The sequence below is a fragment of the Hippopotamus amphibius genome, chromosome 9 (assembly GCF_030028045.1).
Source record: "Hippopotamus amphibius kiboko isolate mHipAmp2 chromosome 9, mHipAmp2.hap2, whole genome shotgun sequence".
Classification (NCBI taxonomy): Eukaryota; Metazoa; Chordata; class Mammalia; order Artiodactyla; family Hippopotamidae; genus Hippopotamus; species Hippopotamus amphibius.
Window position 1 is genome coordinate 120,427,773 of NC_080194.1, and position 23,581 is coordinate 120,451,353.

At 39.4% G+C, this 23,581-nt stretch overlaps 1 protein-coding gene across 5 annotated transcripts in view; it reads left to right on the forward strand.

Moving 5' to 3' along the window:
* The window catches only part of DCUN1D3 (defective in cullin neddylation 1 domain containing 3), a 37,776-nt gene that overhangs the window by 549 nt on the left and 13,646 nt on the right, over positions 1 to 23,581 (forward strand). For 3 of the 5 annotated variants that reach the window (XM_057748734.1, XM_057748733.1, XM_057748735.1), the window contains exon 2: positions 3,758 to 3,849. The exons of the other annotated variants lie outside the window; for them this stretch is intronic. The gene's annotated coding sequence lies outside the window, so the exon portion shown is untranslated. The remainder of the gene's footprint in view (positions 1 to 3,757; positions 3,850 to 23,581) is intronic. 5 annotated transcript variants of the gene reach the window in all.

Here is a 23,581-nt window from a genome sequence, read left to right on the forward strand (position 1 = left end):
GCCCTCATTTCCCTCCCCACCCCCATCCTTCTCTTTAATCATTAACAGCCCTGGAATTAAGGGGCTCAGACCTGGAGGCCTTCCTATGCACCTTTGCTATAAACGATAACCATCTGTGCCTGAGGTAGTGGGGCTGGAAGTTTTGCCTGTATCCTGTATAGGAAGTGGGATAGGGTGACAAATGTATTGTTTTTTTTCCATTACTCCCGCCCCCCCATCCTCTGCCGTGCATACCCCTCCTTTCCACTTTAATTCTCCTTGGCTAGGTGGTAATCGTGGTGTTTTGTGCTTTTTTTTTTTTTCCTTTATTGCACTTAGTAGCTTGGTTACCTGTTTTGAATTTGGTGTTCTGCCTCCATCCCAGATCTTAACTGCAAGCTTTATAATACTTCAGTTATAAGCTGTGTATCTTTGGGAGTACCCCTCAATGTCTGGTCGCTCCCGATTAAGATGAGCGTTTTCTCCTATGAATGCTGGAATTCCAAAGCACTTGCATGGATTCCTAAATGGCATCATAGCCCAGGAATCAAGGTCTCTTGCTCTAAATACTTTATGTGTGAGGAATTTAAATGTTGTCAAATCTTTCCAAAATGATTTGATGTTGGGCTAATTGTGGATGTCTGTGTTTCTCCCCACCCACACTTCATGATGCACTTTGGAGAACAGAAAACCCCGTATTACTTTTTTGTTTCTACAATTGGACAATAGTTCTTTTATCTTTTTCTCCATTTGTGTGTCTGGCACACAAGTCTTCAGTGACACACTTGGCTTGTGCTGATTTCGATCTTATTTAGTTTGTTCTTTGTGGATAGGTGGTCTTAAATGAGACTGTGATTTGATTAGTTTTGTTTTAAGGAAGAATACAAACCAATAACGGACGTGAAAAAATTATTTGAAGAAAGCAAAGAAAGATTGGAAAAGAAGGTCTCTTTGTTGATGTTCTGTTGGTTTAAGGGGAAAAAAAGTGCTACTTTAGCCTGTTGTAGGGATTTCAGAGTGAAGTGTAATGATTCCTAGTTTGGTGTTCATATTTTCTTCAGACATCCTCTGTTGAGTCTAGAACTGTGTTTTGTAAAGAACTTTAAGAGATGGTACCCAAGTTTTAGGGATCCTTTGATTAGAAAGTGTCCGTAAATCCCATTCCTCTGTAACTGAGTTTATGTGCATATTGCTAGAAGAATTATCATAACGGGTTCCATACTACTCATCAGGGCTTTCAAGCCTGATAAAATAGAATATTTAATACTTTGATTGTACAAGTAACAGCATGTTTAGAGATTTCACAGAAATGCAACAAAAGAAAAAAAGATTGCTATTCTCACCTTAACTAATTTGGAATCATTGACTAAAAAGTCCAAAGTTCATTCATTCAACATTTATTGACTGGCTACTAATTGCTGGCCAGTATTTTGGACAATGGGCATACAAAGGTGAACATAGCAGTAAGGTCCACGCTCTCATGGAGTGGGGGATGGGGACGGATGAATGAGCAAATCAGATTTTGGTAAGTGCTGAAGAAAATAAGAGGGTTGTGATAGAAAGTGTCTGATTGGGATACAGTGTAGACCTTTCTGAGGAGGTGACACTTAAGCTGAGCTTTAAATAAAAACGAGCCAGCCGTGCAAAGATATGGGAGGAGCCTCCAGGTTTAGGGACTAGCTAGTGCAGAAACTGGGCTGGAGTGAGTTTGGCAAGTTCCAGGAAGTGGGAAGAAAAGGGCGGTGGAGGAGGAGGTTGGGGAGGGTGGGGGGATAGGGGAGGCGGTAATAGCAGAGCCTAATAAGCAAAGAGGAGAGTGAAAAGAGTCTAAATCAGAGAGGTGGAGGTCAGGCTCAGGATAGGTAGGCAAAATAAGAGCAAGAAGGCGAAGGAAATAGAAAATGATGTTCCTTGTCAATTCTGTTACCTTTCCTAGAGTCTTACCACACACCATTTTGAGGGTACTCTTGGACTATGGTAGGAGAAAAAAGTCACCCTGCTGAGGGTGGGAGAGGAGGAGGCAGTGGTCATCTAGGTCTTTTCTGGAAGGTGAATCTCAAGCTATGTATTAAGAATTCAGCGGGATGTTCAATTGAGAGATTCATTTTTCCTTACATGATTTTGTCTTACATGCTTTTAAAAATTCCATAGTGAGTACCCCAAATGTGTTCTAGTATATGAATCCTCCTTTGCTTCCAGCTGTGAATTTAGGGCTGAAGGTTGGGCAAGTGATAATAATATGCCCCTCTTGATCTACAAAGATGACCATTAGGATCTAAGTTTGAAGTTATTTTTTGTAGAGGCAGGTTTTATGTTGCAATATTTCGACTCTTGTCTGGTCCACCTGATGACTAATAACACTCAGCTGAGGTGTAGGTTGGTGCTAAAAGTTTACATTTATCCAGAGTAATCCACACTCAGTGCATTACGTTAGATAAATGACCATTGTGGGCATAATCCCATTCTGTTGGTGTCTTTGGGCTGGCATGTAACCAAGTGATGTAACCTACTTTTGCCTTCTGTTGGGGCCATTCATCTCCAGTAGTCAGCTGCTTTTCAGCCTCACCTTGACCAGATTGTCCACTTGAGAGGGCCAATCAAGACTCCTCCTTGATTTGGCCCTCTTGAGCCATGACACAGTAGGCCAAAACAGAAAGAATATGCTGTTTTCTTCTTTTGAATGTCACAACAGTGACTAGTGTGTTCTTTGAGTGAATTGGCCCTTTGAGCCAGGCAGTTCAGAGACTTAAATGTTGCTTGGGGTATTTGTAGTAAAGTTAGTATCAGAAATGCTAAGTAAAACCTTTTAGTGTTTGGGAAAAATGAATCAGAAAATTTGGACTTGTCACCTGTTTTAGGTTCTAGAACTTTACTAGCATGGGCAGATGAATTATCAAAAGTGTCTTCAGTAGTTTCCTGGGCAGTCCTGCAGTAATGAACAGGATGGAGCTGAGCTGGTACTGACTTAGTGAATCCCAACTTGAATGCAAATAGGAAGTCTTAGTTAGCGAGCAAGTGAACAGCTAGGACCAATCAAGCAATAGACTCCACCCTTTATACTGCAGAATAACTCAAAGGAACTGAAAGTTGGTGGGGGGAGGGCGGGGGCGGGGGGAATGATATGTGTGGCTTTGGATAGGTTGAAGAATTTTGGAGTCTGTATCCTAATGCTGGGTTTTAAATGCTCTAGCTAATGGATTATTAAGCTGTCCACTGTCATTGAGTTATTATAACTCAAGTGTGAAAATATCCTGTAGGCTGAAATTTCGTCAGCCAATTTGGAGACTGGTGGCTCTTTTCTAATTTGTGAAAGGGTAGCAGGGGTAGAGGGGAGGATGGGTAGAAGGGGACTTGAATACAGGGAGAAGCCATTAACTCCTACATTAGGCACTAATTGTGTTTGGGGAAAGAATTCGCAAAACTGAATGAATTTAGATTCTCAGAGCTGAACTGGCCTTTTAATCTAGGGTACTAGTAGTGGATTCATTTCTTAAACTCCCAAGGCTTTTGGACAAACTCTTCTGAAAGACGAGTTGATGCAACTTAATTTTTGGAGTTTTGGGTGTTTTGCTTTGTATTACATGACTTAAAATTAATCTGATTTTGCTACTGTTTTGATATTTGTGCTTCAGTAAGGACAGTTAATTGTACACTGGCTGCCAAGTTGTTTTAAGGTGAAGATGTGGTAACTCAGATTGAAACAATGGTAATTACGTGGTGACTCCTATTTCACCAGCTCTTGATAACTTACAGTTAACCTCTTTGTGTCTATTTACAGATGTTGTTACCAGTGAACCAAGATCAATTCTCCCTAAGTGTTGGAACAGTGTTCTGAAGCTCTCTGCACAATGGACCAGGGTGTTTTATTGAGTTAGTGTCTTTCAATTCAAATCTAGTTTTACTAGTTCTTGTATCTGTTTTTCTAGGTGATGGAGGGCCCTATTTATTTTGAGGGGGAAAGGAGATTACTACAGCACCTGACCATTTAATTAGTGAATGATTACAAACAAGAACTTAACATGTTAATTTAGTGGCAGTGGCTCAAACTCTAATTCTTTAAAGTAGTGATGTGTAGAAAGGAGAAAATGGGAGGAGGGGGGAATGCCAAATCCTTTCCTTTAAGAAGTGTGCAAATGAAACTCTTTAAATACCATACATCAGAATACGGAAGCTCAGTAAAGGAATCTTGAGGTGGTGATTAGTCCTTGTAGCAAAATAAGCCATCTGTGGCCAGTGCCCTGATACCAACCTGATGACACGAAAAAGTAGGCTTCGTGTTAATGACTCCTGACTTCCTGATGGCTTGTCCTTGCTCAGGAGTGTCATTTGACTGGTGCTGTGTTGTTGGGTTTCAGGCTGAATTGCATCATGGAAGTTGAGGTTGCGTAGTGCTGGGAAGCATAATCCGTGTTCCTATTCTCCCTGATGTGCTGGCGGGCTCAGCCTCAAGACCTGGGGACTGGAAATAATTCTGGCACTGAGGCCTGGAGATCCAGACCAGATAAGGATCTTGGGTAGCCTCACTGCATAGTGTAGGACTTCTTATTTTTGCCCTAATCTCTGCTGGTCAGCCTAGGAGACAGTGAGTTAGAAAAACTTGCTCTCCTTATTTTAGTAGTAGATTGCTTCCACCATATCAAGACCGCAGGGTTTGGTTATAGCTTTTAGCTCTTGTTGGTTGATGAAGGGTTTGGATTCTGCAGTGCTTGCCTAAAGTGGTTGGTGTGTGACCTATAATTTTGATTCTGAACAAGACTCAAGTCATAGCATTTACTGTATTGAATGAATTTAATTCTTTCTCCAATTAAGGAAGAAGACCCTCAAAGAACCTTAGAATGTCTGACGTGATAGTTTTTCAAACTGTGCTGTGTGGAGCCATCTCAGGGGTCATTTCTGGAGTATACCTGTGATAGGGATGCAAAACCCCCTCATCTTACTGTCTTCCTTCCATTTAACTCTCCCTTCCCCCCACCCCACCCCACCCCACCTGTGCTTCACTCTGCAAAAGTTACTTTAATATTCTGTTATATTGGGTTTCCCCATAAGATTTCAGTCAATCAGAATATTTTGAGGCTGAAAACAGATCAAAAAGCAGTAGGTAAATGGAAATTTAGAAAGGTTAGTAAATTTTGCTTAAAATTACAGAGTAAGGTACTGGCAGCTACAGGACTAGAATAGGACCTTCTCTGCACTAATTTTGTTTTCTCATTTATACTGTCTCAAATATATCATTGTAGGCACTCAGTAGAGTTTTGAGTTTAATTGAATCCTTGGTGTTTGGTCTTTTATATTACTGGCTCTTACTCAAACATTTTGTCACAAACTACTATTCTTTCAGAGAAAAATCCTCGTAACCAATTTTGAAACATATGTGAAGTTACTGATGGTAATGGTACTAGTAAGTAGCTGGCCTTTCCTCCTCAGAACATTTCTGAAAGTGATGATAGTACTTTCAAATAGGAGTTGAGGCTTTATCGCTCTAAATTCTTAAGATGAGCTAGTGGCATGCTGTCCAGAATGCCTATGCAAAATGCCAACCTGAATATTCCCATTTCCACTGACCTGCCCTGGAATCTGAAAAGGAAAATCCAGGTATACTCGTTGACAGAACGGCTTTAGAATGGCTCTGTGGAAATAACTAAATTGCTGTATTCTTTTTTTTTTTTAATCTGTGAAGCAAATTTGTTTTCAAACATGTACTTTATATCTACTTGATGACAGTCTAGTGGCTGCTCTTTAAACAGGAATGGAAAAAAAAAAAAAGATCACCTAAACAGGAATGGAAGGCAAGGAATACCACTGCAGTGAGGGTGCTGGGACTCTAGCAGCATGGATTCTAGGTGGCAGGATTGTGGACATGCTAGAAGTTCCAGGTCCTCAAAGCAGGCATTTTCCCCAGTTGTGAGGACATTTTTTTTATTCTAAGTGAGTCAATTCAAAAGTGAGGAGTGCTGTGTAGTGAATGTTCTGTGTTCATTTTAAAGAATGCCTCTGTAGTTCTCTTTCTCCTAGTAAATTAGTTTTTCTTTGAAATAACTAGTCACTTATCCAGTCATTTACTCAAAACAGTTGGTTATAGTTGATGTCTATGGTAGGAGAATTTTGCTTGGGGGTTTACTAACATTTTATGAAAGAGAAAAGTCTAAAGACCTTTCTAGAGGCATTTAGATAAGAGGGTTCAGTTGTGGAGGATGACAACATGTAAGGGAGCGGGCCTTTGGGAGGGCAGGGTGGTAGTAGTGATATTGTGGGCTGTGTGTACAAGATGAAAAGAAATGCCCATTGGTGGTTCAGCTGGGAAAGTGTGGAAATTGCTAACAGTGGCACTTGATGGGGGAAGAGTGGGTCAGGAAGGAGCAGGCCCGCAAGATTGCCCAATGCCAGGGAACACCATTCACAAAGAGAGGGATGGGGACTTAAGGAGTTGGGAAATCCATTGGCCCTGAGCAGGACCCGGACCACAGACCCTGACTGAAAAGTGTATTCCTGATGGGAAGCGATGAGTTGCAGGGATGCAGTGTCTGGTTTGACCAAGTTGGTCTCCAAGATTGGCTAGTTGGTCACGATTGACTGATTATGGAGTAGTGGCCTAACTTTTTTGCGATCTCTCTTTTGACTTTTGTATTTGACAAATAAGAAGTTGGTAAACAAGAGGGAATGTAACGTCCCTGGGTCCATTAGAGTTTGAGTTAAAGTACATGATACTAGGTGATGGATAATGTCTATTATCCAAAGGCAACAGTTACATGTAAACTATTGAGGTAATTCATGATTCTCTCATGGGGACTATAATAAATATGAAATAAATCACAACCAAAATGATTAAAGAAAATACATTTGACTTCATATTTCTACAACATTCAATGGTCTCTAGTAGGTCAAATTAATTCTTTAGTCTTTTATTTTTTTATTTTATTTTTCATGTTTTTTATTATTTATTTTTGTCTGTGTTGGGTCTTTGTTGCTGTGCATGGGCTTTCTCTAGTTGTGGCGAGAAGACTTCTCATTGCGGTGGCTTCTCTTATTGCAGAGCACGAGCTCTAGGTGTGCGGGCTTCAATAACTGTGGCTCGTGGGCTCAGTATTTGTGGTGCACAGGCTTAGTTGCTCTGCAAGCATGTGAGATTTTCCCGGACCAGGGATCGAACTCTTGTCCCCTGCATTGGCAGGCAAATTCTTAACCACTGCGCCACCAGGGAAGTCCCTTTAGTCTTTTAAAAGAAATTTTATTGTACCAGGTACTTATCGATCTGACAGAGACCAGATCTCCTTCTAGTGCTGAAAACGGCAAGCACTGCTCTGAATTGGTGACAGCTATAGATTTAATGATTGGATCAAGCAAGAGGGTGGCTTGTAAGTATCAGTGAAGTTGGTTGTAATGTGGACTTCTTTTCTTGAGGCTAATTATGTCTTTCCTGCAACAATTCTCTTACATCACTGAATGTCCAACAATTCACTTTAGACACAGACTGCCTGGAGTTTGTGCAGACCCCATAGGTTAATGACTCAGTCCTATAAGATTGCCCTACTTCAGGTGCCAGCCGTAAGTATCAGGTTGTCTCATGTTATCTACCTGCACTTCTGCCTGGCAGAGTATAAATTTAAGAGTTCCCACGACCACTCTCCCCCAGGTTTGATAATTTGCTAGAACATATGACTCATAGAGCTGGTAAAACATGGTATTTATGAATGCAGTTTCATTATTAAAGGCTACAACTCAGGAAAGCCAAATGGAAGAGATGTATAGGGCAAGATTTTAATTGGGGGCACAGAGCTTCCATTTCCCCTCTGAGCACGCCAGCCTCCCAGCACATCAGTGTGTTTGCCAACACTGAAGCTCCCTTAGCCTTGTTTCAGTTTCAGTTGATGTTCCTTTATGTAGACATAATTGATTAAAGCATTGACCTTTGATGATGAAACTTCAACCATCCTTCCTTTCCTTATGAGCTGGAGGTGGGACTGAAAGTTCCAGTCATGTGCCTGGTCTTTCTGGTATGGCCAGCCTCTCTCTTGAAACTATCAGAAGGGCCCACCCTGAGTCATCTCTTAGCATAAACTCAGGTGTGGTACAAACCCTGCTCCTTATGAGTAACAAAGGAGCCTAAGGAAATTCCAGTAAGGAAATTCCAAGGATTTTAGGAGCTCTGGTAGGAACTGGGGACAAAGACCAAATATATTTTTTATTATACCACATTAATACTCCAGTTTTGCATCCCATAAGTAGTAATAAGGTTACCTAAAGTTGATTTAGATGATAAGTAACTATGCATTTACTGTTAATTTGATGGCTTTTTTTTTTTTTTTTTTGCGGAGGAGTGGTCAAGAGAGTGCAGATTTCATAGCTTCAGATTAAGGAGCAAACTCTTCCTTCAGTCAATATGAAATGGCACTCCCAGAATGTGTTATATATTCTTGAATTTAACAGGTGCACTACCTCTAGATCTCCTTAATGCAAGAAAGGAGCGCACTTATCGGAAATCAGATACAGAGAAATCATGTTTCCTTTCAGTGTGACTTTAAAGATTCAGGTGTACACAGTGCATTGGTTAAGAGCATCGGCCTAGAGTCTGGGTTTGCATTTGAACTTTACCATCTACTTGCGAGTTGACCTTGAATGAGTCACTTAACATCTCTAAGCCTTGTTTCCTTCATGTATTAAGTGAGAATAATCACAATAAATAGTTGTGAGGAGTCAATAAGACAGTGCTTTTGCAGGACATGGCACATTGCCTGGCATATGGATAACCATTTAATAATGTTAGTTATTATTAGCTACATGCATATATAGCTAAGCTCACAGGGATCGGCAGCTCCCAGAGGGCCAGGAACTATATCATTTTTTACCTTCTCTTATATGGGAAGTATGGAACAGTGTATAAAACATGGCTAGGCACACAGTAGACACAGGTTATCTATTGCTCAAAAATAAAACCTGCTCTGGGTATCTGGGAAATACAGGAGTAACTCTGTAATGGAAACTTCCAGCCTGTTTCCAAACCTGGCCTAAAACCCAGAGATGGAAAATCTTCCTCCTGAAACCATATAGAGCATGCATGAATCTAACAACGGGAACAGGGGCTCAGTGGCTAAGAAATTGTTGGATCAAAAAATGGGAAGCTGATCCAGGAGACATTTTTATCATTGGCAGTTTGCCTTGAGGTTCTATGAGTTGGGCAAAGCCACTTGAGACTTCAGGAAGGAAACAATAGATTTATTTTAGCCTATCCAGACAGTCTTTGAGAGTCGGCTGGCAAGTATCTTGTTATGTGTGTTGCTTCTCAGAGAAAATGAAAAACCCGGATCCACTGTAAAAGGGCTTACCAACTGCTTGAGGTTCTCTTCTTGGGGAAGTCCTCGAAGGCCAGGTCTAATTCTCCCTGTAGCTTACCCATTTGGAGATTCTACTCTAGTGGACCACCACTGGATTAAGTTCTAGATTCTAGTCTAGACTCTGCAACCAGTTCTGTGTGTCCTTGGACAAGTTACAGCTCCTCTTTGAGTCTGTTTCCCTAGCTGCGACAAAGGATTTGGGACTAAATCACTGTTTTCCAAAGTGTGGCTTTGGTTACATTCTTATTATATGTGCTGCTGAAATGAGCATGCAAGGGTGTGGTTTTTATACTATTGATGGTGCACGAGATGATTTTTGCTGGATGAATACTTTTCGTTTAATCTATATTTTAATGTATTAATGAAAACATAACTAGCATAATAGGCCTACGACTTCATGGATAATGTTGCTTAGGGTGATATTTAAAGTGACTATGATTTTTTTAAAGCTTTTAAGAAAAACCTTAGGGGAATAGTAGGTGGGATGCCGTAAATGGATGTGTAAGATCATAAAGGTTGTGTAGGAATGGCTGAAGTTTATAAATTCTAGGACTCAGTAATTCTAGTGCAGTGCCACACCTTCATGAAGACTTTGTGGTGATGGATACAATAGAACAGGTTCAAATTTGAGTGGCTTTAAAAATTTGTCTAACTCAAGCAAATTGACAAATTTATATTTGTGCATTCATGGTGAAAATGCCCATAAGTTGGTTGTGTAGAATTTAAATGATCATAGACATTAGTAGTGGTGGCTTTTTTTTAAATAATAAAAAATGAATAATGTTGCTTCCTCTTTCACTTTTAGCAGTTTCCTCGAAATCTGGATTGATCTTTAGTTCCTTTCACTCTTTGCTGTTGGAACTCCCCATTGTAGGAGTTAGGGGTTAGATTTGTTCTCTTGGGGAGGGAGAAAAAGCCACCCCAATCTCTTGAACGCATGCCTGTGCATGTGTTCTAAGTTCTGGAAGGCCAAGACTCTGCCCCATCCTAACGATCTATACGTTACTTCTTGCTGATAGTTACTTTAAAGGTGCAGTTTGACATGTGCCCTAAAATGAAGACAAACTCTGAGGCAAGGTTTATTTAAAATTTCGTTTCACTTTGTTGTGTTGGTCATAACTCAGCATACCGGGGGTCTTGAGAAGGGGCAGAGTAGGGGCAGAAATGAGTAGGGGCAGAAATGGAATAAGCTTGTGGGAGGTACTTTCTTTTTAAGCAAAAACCCAGAATAAAAATGAAATCTTGATTGTGTAATAGGAGCCAAGAAAGGTGCTTTCAGACGTAGTCAACGGTTTCTTGAGGGTTTTTTTTTTTTTTTTTTAAGCCTTAATTACCTGTGTTCCCTTGACATTTTCTGTGTTTCTTAACACTGTCATCTTTCATTATCTACATTTGGTTGTTAGCCACTGTTCTGCAAGTGATTTTGTTCTATAGTTACCTCAACATAGAGGGCCATGCATCTGGTATAGCTCCTTGTCATAAATAGTTGAATGTTTCAAATTGTAGTTTTTAAAAATTGCTATAAAGATGGTTCCAAGTCTGTTATCTTTCTGTGTTATCTAGTCAAGTTGAGGTTAAAATAGAAAAAATGGTGACAGTGATATAACCCAAGGTTTTTTTTCCTCCATTTTTTTTCTCCATTTATTTTATACAAAGTTTCTACATGATTTCATAATGAGAAACTCTCAGATGTTTCCTGATTGAGGTGGAATCTAATGTTCCAAGCCACAAGCTCTCAAACTTCGTAAATTTTGGTTTTGTCGTTCATACTATCTTATCTCCCGAGAAGAAGTGACCTATGTTATTTGACACACTGGAAAAGGGAAAAAGCCTGTACTCAAGGCTATATTTTGCAAGATTAAAAATCTCTTTTCTTACTAAAATCTGTTTCATGACATGCATGACATTCATCCTTTGCACAGATTTACCAGACCCACCTTACTCAGGGTAGATGTCAGGTTTCTGACAGAGTCCATTTCCTTTGGTGCAGTGGCTAGTCGTTATTTATAGATAATTGCTGATGAGTGTGGAGAAATTCTGAAATGGGATATGCAGGAGTTGTGACATTTACTCTTGGTCTATAGACTAGGATTTGCAAACCTAGAGTGAGGTTGTTTAATACCTTCTCTTCTTGGGAAACTGCCGTTGGATCAATGAGTCTTGGTTAAGATTCCTGTGGGCAGCTGAGTAGTTGGGCTTTTAAAGATGAAAGCCACATAAAAAACTATTCTTTCCCATTCATACAAATAATTATTTCCATGGTAGTATAATCTCCATAGAAGTGTAAGCATTCAAGACCACACATTTGAAAAGATAAGTATAATTTTGAGTCAGAATGAAAGATGTGCAAACATTGTGGTAGTGTTCAAAACCTTTTCAGGCCATTCTTACATGTTTCTAGCACAACTTTAGTTTTCTCATGGACTAACGTTTTAATTCACCTGGAGTCTTTTTTTTTTTTTAATTAATTTATTTATTGGCTGCATTGGGTCTTTGTTGCTGTGTGCAGGCTTTCTCTAGTTGCAGCGAGCAGGGGCTACTCTTCATTGAGGTGTGCGGGCTTCTTATTGCGGTGGTTTCTCTTGTTGCGGAGCATGGGCTGTAGGCGAGCGGGCTTCAGTGATTGTGGCACGTGGGCTCAGTAGTTGTGGCTCACAGGCTCTAGAGAGTAGGCTCAGTAATTGTGGCACACGGGCTTAGTTGCTCCACGACATGTGGGATATTCCTGGACCATGGCTCGAACCCGTTTCTCCTGCATTGGCAGGCTGATTCTTAACCACTGCACCACCTGGGAAGTCCCTCATCTGGAGTCTTTTCACTTCTAAAATAAAGCCCTTTTAGGATGTTGGAAACTTGAACTTTCATGGTAACCTTCAAGTAAAAACAAACAAACAAAAAAGGTATACTCAAAGACTTTAACTCTTGACTTTAAACCTCCCTGTCAAAGAACCAAAATTGCTTAATTTGTCAGAGAATTTGCTTTTCTAAGTTTCTAGCTCACAACCATTCTGTGGCCTAGCAGAAAGAGATAATAAAAAGTTAAGCTACAGATAAAAATCTTTTCCAGTTGCCTTTTCCCCATTTGAAAGGATACGGTTTTTCCTTCCCTCTGAGCAGTTTGGTCTAAGCTCCTCCTTTTTCTGATTTGAAGCTTTGCTATTTTCATACAGTGCTTAAATTGACTCACTCAACACCAAGTTCTGAACATCTCCAGCATTTAGTAGTTTTGACTCAGGCTATTTAAGCAAAAGATTACAGTTAGTGGCTTAACAGGACAAAACCTTTAAAAACACACTTTAATAGTACTCAAGGTTTCCAAACAGATATGAACTATTTTCTACGAAGAACCAGACTATGTAGTTTTCAAGTTAGACATGTGAACAAGGAACCAGCTTTCCCAGATGAAATGTAGATCATTCATAGAGAACTTCTGAAACTCAAAACTTGATTCTCTCATCATTGTATCCAAAGTGAAGTATGTGTAGTCTGAATTTTTCTTAAGGGCCAACTCTAGGATTGAATGTATAGTGTTTCAGGAAAAATAAATGTGTTTATATGTTGCCAGTTTTTCATTCCAGTAAATTTGAGGGCCTTTTGTGGACCTCGTTCTTTTTTCTTTTAATTTATTTATTGGTTGCATTGGGTCTTCGTTGCTGCATATGGGCTTTCTCTAGTTGCGGCAAGTGGGGGCCACTCTTTCTTTGTGGTGCGCAGGCTCCTCATTTCAGTGGCTTCTCTTGTGGAGTACGGGCTCTAGGAGCACGGGCTCTAGGCACGCGGGCTTCAGCAGTTGCAGCACACGGCCTCAATAGTTGTGGTTCACGGGCTGTAGAGTGCAGGCTCAGTAGTTGTGGACACAGGCTTAGTTGCTCAGTGACACATGGGATCTTCCCAGACCAGGGCTTGAACCCGTGTCCCCTACATTGGCAGGCAGATTCTTAACTACTGTGCCACTTAGGAAGCCCCATGTAGACCTTGTTCTTAAGGACCTTATGGTATGGTAAGAAAACATATATAACAACAAATAGAAAATGTTGTGAAATCTGTGCCCATATTGTCAGTGCTATAAATGAAGGTGTGAAGAGACAAAGAGGCTCTAGGTCAACTTGAAGGAGTCGGGAAAGTAGTCCTGTGAGAAGTAAAATCTGAGCTTGGCTTGAAAGACCAAGACTAACGTGTGAGGAGGCATTCCAAGCACAGGTAACAATATGTGTAAAACTACAGAGGCATGAGAGGCCGTGACATCTTGGGGAATGGCAGATGTTTCAGTATGCCTGAGGGATGTGGCATGAGAGTAGGAGAATGACAATAATTAAGGCCAAATTCAGAATAGCCTTATATGCCTTATTAAATTTGGATTTTATTTTGTAGGTGAAGGGGAGCTATTAAATAGTTTTGAGTAGGGACATGGCATACTCACATGGGTTATGTGTGTGTTAAAAAGATCACTCCAGTGGCAGTGTGGAAGGAGAGATTGAAGGGGAAATTCCCAGAAGTAGGTAAACTGAGAATACAGCAGTAAAGATGGCAGGGGCCTGAACTGTAAAATTAGGGAGCTAGAACTTGCAAAGTTTGGCATAATCTGATGAAAATTTATTGCTTGCATTTCCCACGTGGGTTTTAGGCTGAAGGGTGGTCTGCTCCATACAATTGCTCAGAGACCCAAGCTGATGTAGGTTCTATTATCATGTGCTGTACCATCTGTACTGTCTTGGTCACCATGGCAAGGAAAGAGATGGCTGGGATGTCATGTGCTAGCCCTATGCTTAGGCTTGGAAATGAGAAGTATCACATCTGCCTACAGTTCATTGTGTCATTTCTGCCTACAGCTGTTTGGCCAGAAATAGACACATTTCCCCATCTAACTGAAGGGGCTGGGAAACTGGGGGGGCTGATGGAATGTTGGGTGAACTCTGTGCTACAGTGTAGGGACTTCAATAAGATGCTTTATTTTGAGCTTATTTCCTTATCTGTAAACTAGGAATATCAAGAGTACCAGCCTTAGTCCCAGAGACTCTTTCAGGAGGATCCCAAAGACACTTTTCATAGGATCTGGAAGATCAAATTCTTTTCTTAATAACACTAACGTCATTTGTCCTTTATAATTTCATTCTTTCATGAGTTTTATAAAGGCTACATGGTGTGTTATATCACAAAAGATTGAATGGAGAAGCACATGTGGGAAATTAGCTGTCTTCTTTTAAGCCAGATCTTAGAGACATTTGCAAAAGTGTAAAACAATGTCACTTTTCTTATTAAGTTTTTGGAAATACAGTTATTTTTCATAAAAATGTTGTTTATGTTAACATGTAATAGTTTATTGTTGATATTTTATTTATTTCTTAGAGGCTATTTTTTTCCTATACAGATTTCTTCTTTCCCTAAGTTGTCAATATTTTATTCTTTGTACTATATATACTTCAATAACCTTGCTTAAAATACATACATATGTCATTTAGTACATGGTGTGTCTTATTTTTTTAATTTTAATTTTAATTTAATTGTTTTAAGGTTTTTTGTTTGTGTTTTTGATGTGGACCCTTTTTAAAGTCTTTATTGAATTTGTTACAGTATTGCTTCTGTTTTATGTTTTGGTTTTTCGGCCACAAGGCATGTGGGATCTTAGCTCCCGAGCAGGGATTGAACCTGTACCCCCTGCACTGAAAGGCAAAGTCTTAACCACTGGGCTGCCAGGGAAGTCCCTAATTTTTATTTTATATTGGAGTATAGTTGATTTGACAGTGTTGTATTAGTTTCAGGTGTACAGTAAAGTAATTATACATATACATGTATTCTTTTTCAAATTATTTTCTCATTTAGGTTGTTACAGAGTTCGCTGTGCTATACACTAGGTCCTTGTTGGTTATCTATTTTAAATCTAGCAGTGTGTATATTATTGATATTTTATTTCATTTTTTATTTTTTTTAATATTTATTTTTATTTTATTTTTGGCTGTGTTGAGTCATAGTTGCAGCACAAACGAGCTTTGCAGCATGTGGGATCTTTTGTTGTGGTGCATGGGCTTCTCTCTAGTTGTGGCATGGGGGCTCAGTAGTTGTGGCACACATGCTCAGTAGTTGCAGCATGTGGGCTTAGTTGCCCCATTGTACATAGGATCTTAGTTCCCCAACTAGGGATCAAACCCGCGTCCCCTGCGCTGGAAGGCGGATTCTTAACCACTGGACTACTAGGGAAATCCCTATTGATATTTTAAATGAAGTAATACAATATTTTAAAATTTCTCAGTTAAGAAAAGTATCAACCTCATAGAGCAGCAGTAGGGATTAACTGCTGTCATGACTATGAAATGCCTAGCATTGTGTTTGGCACAATAAAGATATTGGAGGGAACCTTTAAGTTTGATCTTGAGCTTTTCTTACTATGGGTCATATCTAATTAGTGGATTATAACCAACAATTAAAAGCCAAATAAAAAAAAAGAAATCGCATAAATTTGAGTTCATCATCAAAGTGAAAGTAAATATTGCTTCATGAGTTGTACGAATATATATATGTACACTTGGTCAGAATGTCACATGTGTTTCTCACTGAAGGTTGCAGTTAAAGTTGGAAAGACACTGGTGTGGTTTAAGCTCATTTTGCAGTGACTGAAAGACTTACGCATGCTAAACAAAAAAATGACTATTGTAGTATGCTTTTTTTGAAAGAGGCAGTTTTAAACTCCATATTTTTTAAAAGTAGGCTTGAGAGACATTATCCTTAATTTTGAGAAAGCACAGAACATGGGTTTGAATTCAGAAAGTGTTAGATGCCAGTTAGCCCTTTTCACGTTACCGTATATACTTTCTGCTCTCTTGGAACTTTAATCCAAGATGCGGTCACTAAAACAGTAACATCTTTTCTGTGCTTGTCGTTTTTTACTATCTGCTTGAGAGCCATGAATGTTTATGTTCTATAGGAATAAGTAATGTATAATGCATTCAAGCGTTGAATGCATAATAGAAATAATTGTCTGTTACAACAGAGTGTCATTATAGACAATAAAAAAAATCAGTCAGAAATCTTACTGGGGAAGGAATTAATGAAGTATTTTCTTTTCTGGGTTTTGTTTTGGTTTTGGTTTTGGTTGTTGTTTTAAATTTTGGCCTGGTAAAAACAAGTATCAGAGTTGTGTTTAAGATTGTTAAGTGACTTCTCTTGTATGAGTAGTGATGTCAGCAAACTGATGTGCAGTGAGCAACGTGCTGTGTCTTTTTCAGAGCAGTGGTGGATAGTTACACTTCCATTTCCATAAGCCCATTGGTGACACTGAGTAGTACCCTGGGTGAATAGGAATTAATCCTGGCTGCCTGGCAGAAGTGGATTTGTTATATAATTTATAGTACCCAGAAGCCCTTTGGGAAGGTCTTTATTATTACCCTGACAGTATCCATCTAGGCCTGAAGATTAAGTTTTGTTGTTCTCATCTAGTTCCACCAGACTGATTCTCATAAGTGAAAGGGTAGCAAGTTGCTGTTAAGTGCTGGCACTTGGCTTTTGTTTTTGACACAAAGGTATGTTAATCAAGAATGAATCCTGAAATGTTTCAGTTAGTGATTTATTGTAGTTGAGGGTTTTTCTCCCTGTTAAGCTGATTTAACTTCTGAAAAATGAGTCAATTCAGGGTTTCAAACATTTTCTCTTTGACTAGCCTTAAAAAATGTTTATTAATGTTTCTGTCTTGTAAATTACTGTCTTGTAATTCGTTTGTGTCTGTCCTGCCACTGCTGAAACAAATGCAGAGGGAGTGTCAGTTTAGTTTTCTATTGTCTGATACATGGACTTCTTAATTCTATTACTGGTGGATGTCCACTGTTAGTTAAGCAAGCCTGTACTATTTTTTATGACTCACTGAGAAGTCATGTGGTGGTGTGATCCCTGTCCCCAACTACCAGCACTTAAACTTATAATTTTCAATGTATTGTGTTAAAACAAACCTCTAATTCTGGCTATTTTTCTTTTTAGTTTTAAACCTAAAGTTGGAAGCTCTATTTTTATAAAATACTCTCCTAGAAAAGTTGCTGGTGTTGCTACCCCAAATACTGGCCCTGGGGGTGGGGAGAGCAAGAGCTGACTGTTTCACATGGCTCTGCAGAATGTGTGGGCCGGCCTGCCAGCCAGCAGAGGTGGAATCTGCCCTTTGCTTTCTTGGCAAGTGCGTCTGGATTTGAAGGCCCTGATTAGGACCTTAGGTCTTGGCCTTTTCTTGCCATTATATGAAACACAGTCCATTGTCTCCAGTGGTTCTAAAGAGGTGAAGGACCTTGATGGTCCACATTCCTTATCCTCTTTGACAGAGTACATGCTTCATCCCTCAGAGATTAAAAGCCAGCCTGTCATCAAGTGAATTTTAAAAAATACGACAGTGGAACAAGGTATCTTAAGAATTGTAGAACTGGCTGTGCATTCTTTGTGTTCACTGTATAGTATGCAAAAAAGCTGCTGGCTTTTGCCCTTGCATCCCTAGACACCTTAAATGTGATTTCTTTGTTTATTGTGGTAGAGAAAGAAGTTCAGACTAGCACCAGGAGGTTTTTCACTGACTTCACCTACTTGGCAAACCCTTGGAGCTTCCTAGAGTGCTGCATGGCTATGGCTTGAATAAACTGTCTGGACTTTCACCCATGCTCAAAGGAGAGGCAGGAGTGATTTCCATTTTTATGTGAATTTTTTTCCAAGGCACTAAGGTGCTGGTCAAAAAGAGACACTACAGGATAAACATCTCCCAGTTTCAGCTTCATGTTTTGGCTTTTGCTGTGTTCAAGGTAAAAATTAGTTTGTGGAGTAAGGAGAGATGGAGCTGTATACTGCTAACAGAGAAGCTGTGTTTGTATCACATTATCTGGTAACTGATGAGGTAGGGAATAATTGGAACAATGAGACAATTTCCTACTTTCTCTTTGAAGGTAGTGGGGTTTTGAAAGGAGAGGCATCCAGGAGAAACTGGACCTTAGTAACCAGCTCTTGAGTGGTGAAATTAAGTTCTACTCTACATCCTTAGGGGTCAACTTCCTTTACTGTTGAGTATTTGATAATATCATAATTAGAATTGGTATAAATAGCTATTATTTATTGAGAACTATGTGCTAGGGACAGTGCTAAATATGTCGTACTCACCATTTATTCAGTCATGAGTTAATACATTTAAGTGCACAGACTAGCACCTTGTGCAGAAGTGCTCAATAAATATCCGTGATTATTAGTCATTCAATAAATATTTATCAGAACATTTGCTTACATGACAAAGCTTAGGTGCACAGGACAAACTAGTAAATAAAATAAAATCCCTGCTCTTGTGGCAGTTACCTTCTAACAGGGGAGTGGGCAATAAATAAGTTAACAAATAATAATTTCAGAGAGTGGTATGTGCTGCAGGAGTAAAATAGTTTGCTGGATCAGAGGAAGATGGCACTTTAAATTAGTTGGACAGGGAATGCAACTCAGCATTTGAACTGAGACGCATCTTATATGAAGGAGGCATTTATTCTTCACAGTGACCCTTTGTCCCAATTTTCAGGTGAGAAAACAGAGGTGCAGGGTGACTGAGTGTGTACTGGGAAGTGTATAGATCTGGGCTGTACGGACCCAGTCATTCTGCATCCAAAGCATGTCCTGTCCTTCCCAGAAGGGCAGCTGTAGGAGCTGCAATATCTGCAGTTGGCTTTGAGTGAAGGAAATGAATGTGGTTGCAGTGCAGGTAAAACCCTCATGCAGTTCAGAAGAGTTGCAATTTCATGGACCCCCCTCAATCATGGGGTACAAAATTTGAGTATGAGTGTGTGTTTGTATGTACAATTTATTCTGGGATCCAAAGCTGTCTTCAGATTTTCAAAGGGGATGACAAAAAGAGCTTACGGCATCGCTGCTTTATTTTAGGATTTTCTCATGTTGGTTTTCTGGAAAATAGGGCCTGCCTACTAGAGCAGAGTTTTAATAGACAGCATTACAAATGGCCATTTAGGTGGTGGCAATTTTGTCAGATCAGCGTGGCCGGGAATTGGGTCAGAACTGGGCTGGAATCATCAGGTGTCTTACTTTACCAAGCCTGTAATACCATGATGCCAGCCACCAGGTACAAAGCTCTATCTTGTATTTAATTATCTGCTTATCTTTACCCATGTGAATGTACCCTTTGGCCTCATGCCATATGAGTACACATTTGTGAAATAAGTAACTTCAAAAAAAAAAAAGGGCCCAAACCTTGGGGCCTCAAGTTTCAACCTGCAAGGAATGTTTTTCCATAAAGACACACTAACATGGGCATTTCCTGTCACCATCTTCAAAACCTAAATACTTTCTAAATAGGCTTTTCAGTACTTGAAACCAAAGAGAAATTGCTTCAGTAATAGTAACTGAAAGCAAGAGGGTAGCAAAGTTCTGGTCAGGTCTGGTCTTTCAGTTTCATAGGATGTGGTTTAGATCAAATAACCTATTTTAGTCGGAAGATTGATCATGTTATTGCGTAAGGAAAGACTTCAGGAGCTTTTGCTTTACAGCCTTTCACGTGGTGTCTGAGTGCTAGGAGCAGGTTCTTCCTTGAAAACATGAAGATGACAGAAGTATATACATAATAGAATAAAGCAGCTGTAAGTGCTCTGTGGCATATTTGCTTGAAGGAGGCTTAAGGTTGTAAGAATTGCAATTGGAAAGGTTCTTCTCATTAGTCATACCATTTTTAAATAGCATCCTCATGGTTGTAATGGAATTTTACAGTTTGCTTGAGTTTGGGATCATTGGTCCTAGTGTCCACCTAAAGGGTCTCTTGATACATTGGGTTGAAATTATGGCCTAGTAAGTTGGTCTCTGACCATGGTATCAGATCTCCTGTTTCTTTGCTCTGTGAGTAGAAGAGATCTGAGTGACATAGCTGTCTTGGTAGGGACTCTCTGTTGTGACAGAAAACCTGACTTATGGCTTATGCAAAAGGAGAATTAATTGGCTCATACAACTGTGAAGTTAAGGTTTTGATCTGACTTAGGAACAGTTGGATTCTGGGTGCAAATAATGATTTCAAAACTGATTTTGTTTCTTGGCAGTGACTGTATTCTTGTCTTACATGCATTTGAGTTGAGACCCATCTGATAAGAAGGGACAGATTAAAACCCTTGGATAAGCATTATTATTTTCCCTTGTGCTCTTTCTGGTAAGATGACCAAAGCAGCACCAACCTCCTTTGCTTTCGGTGCCAAGATTTACTTTGTCTGACTTAGGTCACCTGCATATTCCCGACCCAGTCATTGAAGCCAAGGGCACAGGAGACTTTGGTAGGCTTGAGTCACATAGTCCCATTGTAAGCCCAGCCCAACTTATGTGACCAAGAGTGAGGCAGAGGGACAAGTCTCTGCTGCAAGCAATAATATCTTTTGGTCCAGTCTGATGTAGAAAACCATATGATAAGTCTGTGGTCTAAATTTAGCCTATTAACCATTTCAGGGGTGCCACAGGTCCATTTTGAACAAGCCTCTTGCTCCCTGGGGGTGTGATTCACTCAGGTTCAAGTCCATGGGTCAGATCCTTCTACCCCAATGCTAAACCTCTAAGGGGAATATTATTCATTAGACCTTAGGATGGGTGTTATCTTTTTTGTGTGTGTATGGGGAATAGGGGAAGTTTCATTTCTTTTGAAAGAATAAATTGGGGGAAATTTAGACATAATTGAAGCATATCCTTATGATTAACCTCTTCCTGTCCCCCACTCCACACTCCACCCCCATCATTTAACAACACTGTCTTGAAATCCTAGGAGCCAAAATTGTTGAATTTGTCAGTCCTTTGATGTGATTTACAGTGACGCAAATGATCTCTTTCTTTACTTCTTTTCCATCCTCCTTTGGTGGTTTGATATTTTTCCTTAAATATAATGTCTTAAAGTGCCTTTGGTAAGGTGTGGTTTTGGTTTTGGTTTTGTTTTCTTTTAAAGAAATTGAATTAGTTGATACATATTACAAGATGATGTGGAAAGAAGTACTCACTCCCAGTACACTCCCATTGTATAAGTTGACTCTACTTTTTTTGAATTCAGATTGAATATTATATATATTATATTCTTTTGCATATTCTTTGATCTGTTGTTCCACTTCTAGGAATTTATTCTCAGGAAATAATTATAAATGTGCTGAATTTTAGCTGCATATTCTGTTTATTATCCCAATATTGTTTATAATAGTGAATATTAGGAGCAAACTAAATGTCCAACAGTGAGAGTTGATGTTGACAAATTATCAGTGAAAGACCTATTTGGCTATTAAATATATTTTAACAGAGAGCCTCAACCTGTCTGCAACCCCTCTGCAGTGCAGCACCAAATATTTGACAGATTGAATAGTAGGCTATAAATAGTTTATGGGTTATGTGAAATAGCTGGTGTGTCAGTGGTGATACCAGTACTGCCATTGAATTGCTGCTCTTTTAAAAGCATTTGATGAGAGAAGATTTATATGAAAAACTGTTCAATGAAAAAGTTTGCAAAATAGAATGTACAGTATGACCCAGTTTTGTTTAAAAGTTCAATGTGTGTAATATGAACACACATGTATTTATTTATGTGTGCCATCCATGTGTGCTTATATAAAACACTGAAAGGATATACTCCAAAATATTAATTGTAGGTGGTGGGATACTAGGGGACTTTTTTCTCTTTATGCTTCTCCGTATTTTCTAAACTTTACAGAATGATTATGTAATGCTTTTGAATTTGGCAGTGGATAAGAAAGCCTTAGTGGCCTTACTTCTCTGACCAGCTTACTGATGTGGTTGAAAGCAGATAATTCTTTTATTATACAGATCTTTTTCCTGTCCCTCTTCCTCTTCCCGTCTGCTATGCATTTGCAGTCAGCTTCCATCATGGGCCTCTAGGAAAAACTGATAAATGTGGACTTAACGAATTTGGATTTTTTTTTTTTTTTTTTAAGAATTAGCAAAACATTTCAGAGTTAGCAAACATCACATTAGTTACCATGTAATGAACCTGAGAGCTATTTAGAAGAAATTTGGCTCCAGAAACCACATCTGTACATTTGTGGTCATTCGGGTGCCCCTCTAAGACATTTGCATGCAGTCATTTATCATCTTCATATTGGGTTCCTTTCTCATCTTTTGACTTATTTCATAGTTTCCTTTCTTGCCTTTCTTTTACTTAGATGCAAAGACCAAATCTCATCTCCAGTTAACTATTTTTCAGTCAATTACTGACTACTGAATTCCTCAGGTGACTGAAAAGTGAACAGTTGATGTGGTAATTGGTTGTTTGAGACTAATTATCTACAATCTGATAAACTTCCATGGTGGCTGGTATCCATATGCTAATTGGAAGCAGGGAATTGGTGCCTAACCAGTGGTTTTACCTTCAGTATGGCCTAATGAGGCTGTATCCTGAGGATGAGTTCCAAGCTAAAACCAGAGATAAGGAGTATAGCAGGCAGGCCATTTTTATTATGGTACCCCAGAGCACAAATCCAAGACAGCCCTCTGATTTTAAACGGGTAAAGTTAGGTAATGAAACAGCTGGTACAGACTGGTGCCCCTTTAATGATTCCCACTTTGCACGTAAGTGGACAGTCAGACTTGATCAGATAGATAGTGACAGCAAAAATATTCCAGGTGTGGGTCTGTAAAATAATTCAGCTCTTTTTTGGTTGTTTTGAGTCGTGTGGGATTAAACATGTAGCAGCTCTGGAACCCAGAGACCAAAAATGCTTGATTCTTTGGTATTTGGAAACTTTATAGATGTATGTGTTTGTTGGTTTGGTTGTATTTGGCAAGTAGTGTTTGTTCTGGCCAGCCCACACTGGCTTCAGTCCTTAGACCTCAGTTGAATATATATTCTTCTTAGTATATTTGAAGTATGCAAGGTAAGGAGCATAAGAGCCCTTTAAAAAGAACAGAAAAATTATTTTGTGTAAAGCTGACTGGTCTTAGTTCTGTGACCTAAGCTTATTTTACAAAAACATAACCAATTGGTTTATTTTCTTTTTAAAAAATTTAATCTTCCCTCCCTCTCTCTTTCCCTCCATCTCTCTTTTCTTTTCGCACTTTTGAAATTGGTTGATGTAGAAGTCCTGTGTTCCTACCCATCCCTAAGTGGAACTGCTTGCTGCTTGCAGCACATTTTAGGACAAAAAGTCTTTTAGAAGCATGCAAATAGCAGATGCATCTCATTTGCTTTGGCAGAGGGAACGTCTCTTCCTCCCAGGTAGCTCTAGGTAAGACCTAATCTCCAAAGGTGATCTTGTAAGTCCTGGGTTCCAAATGATAGCAAGCAGAAGGCTGCATTT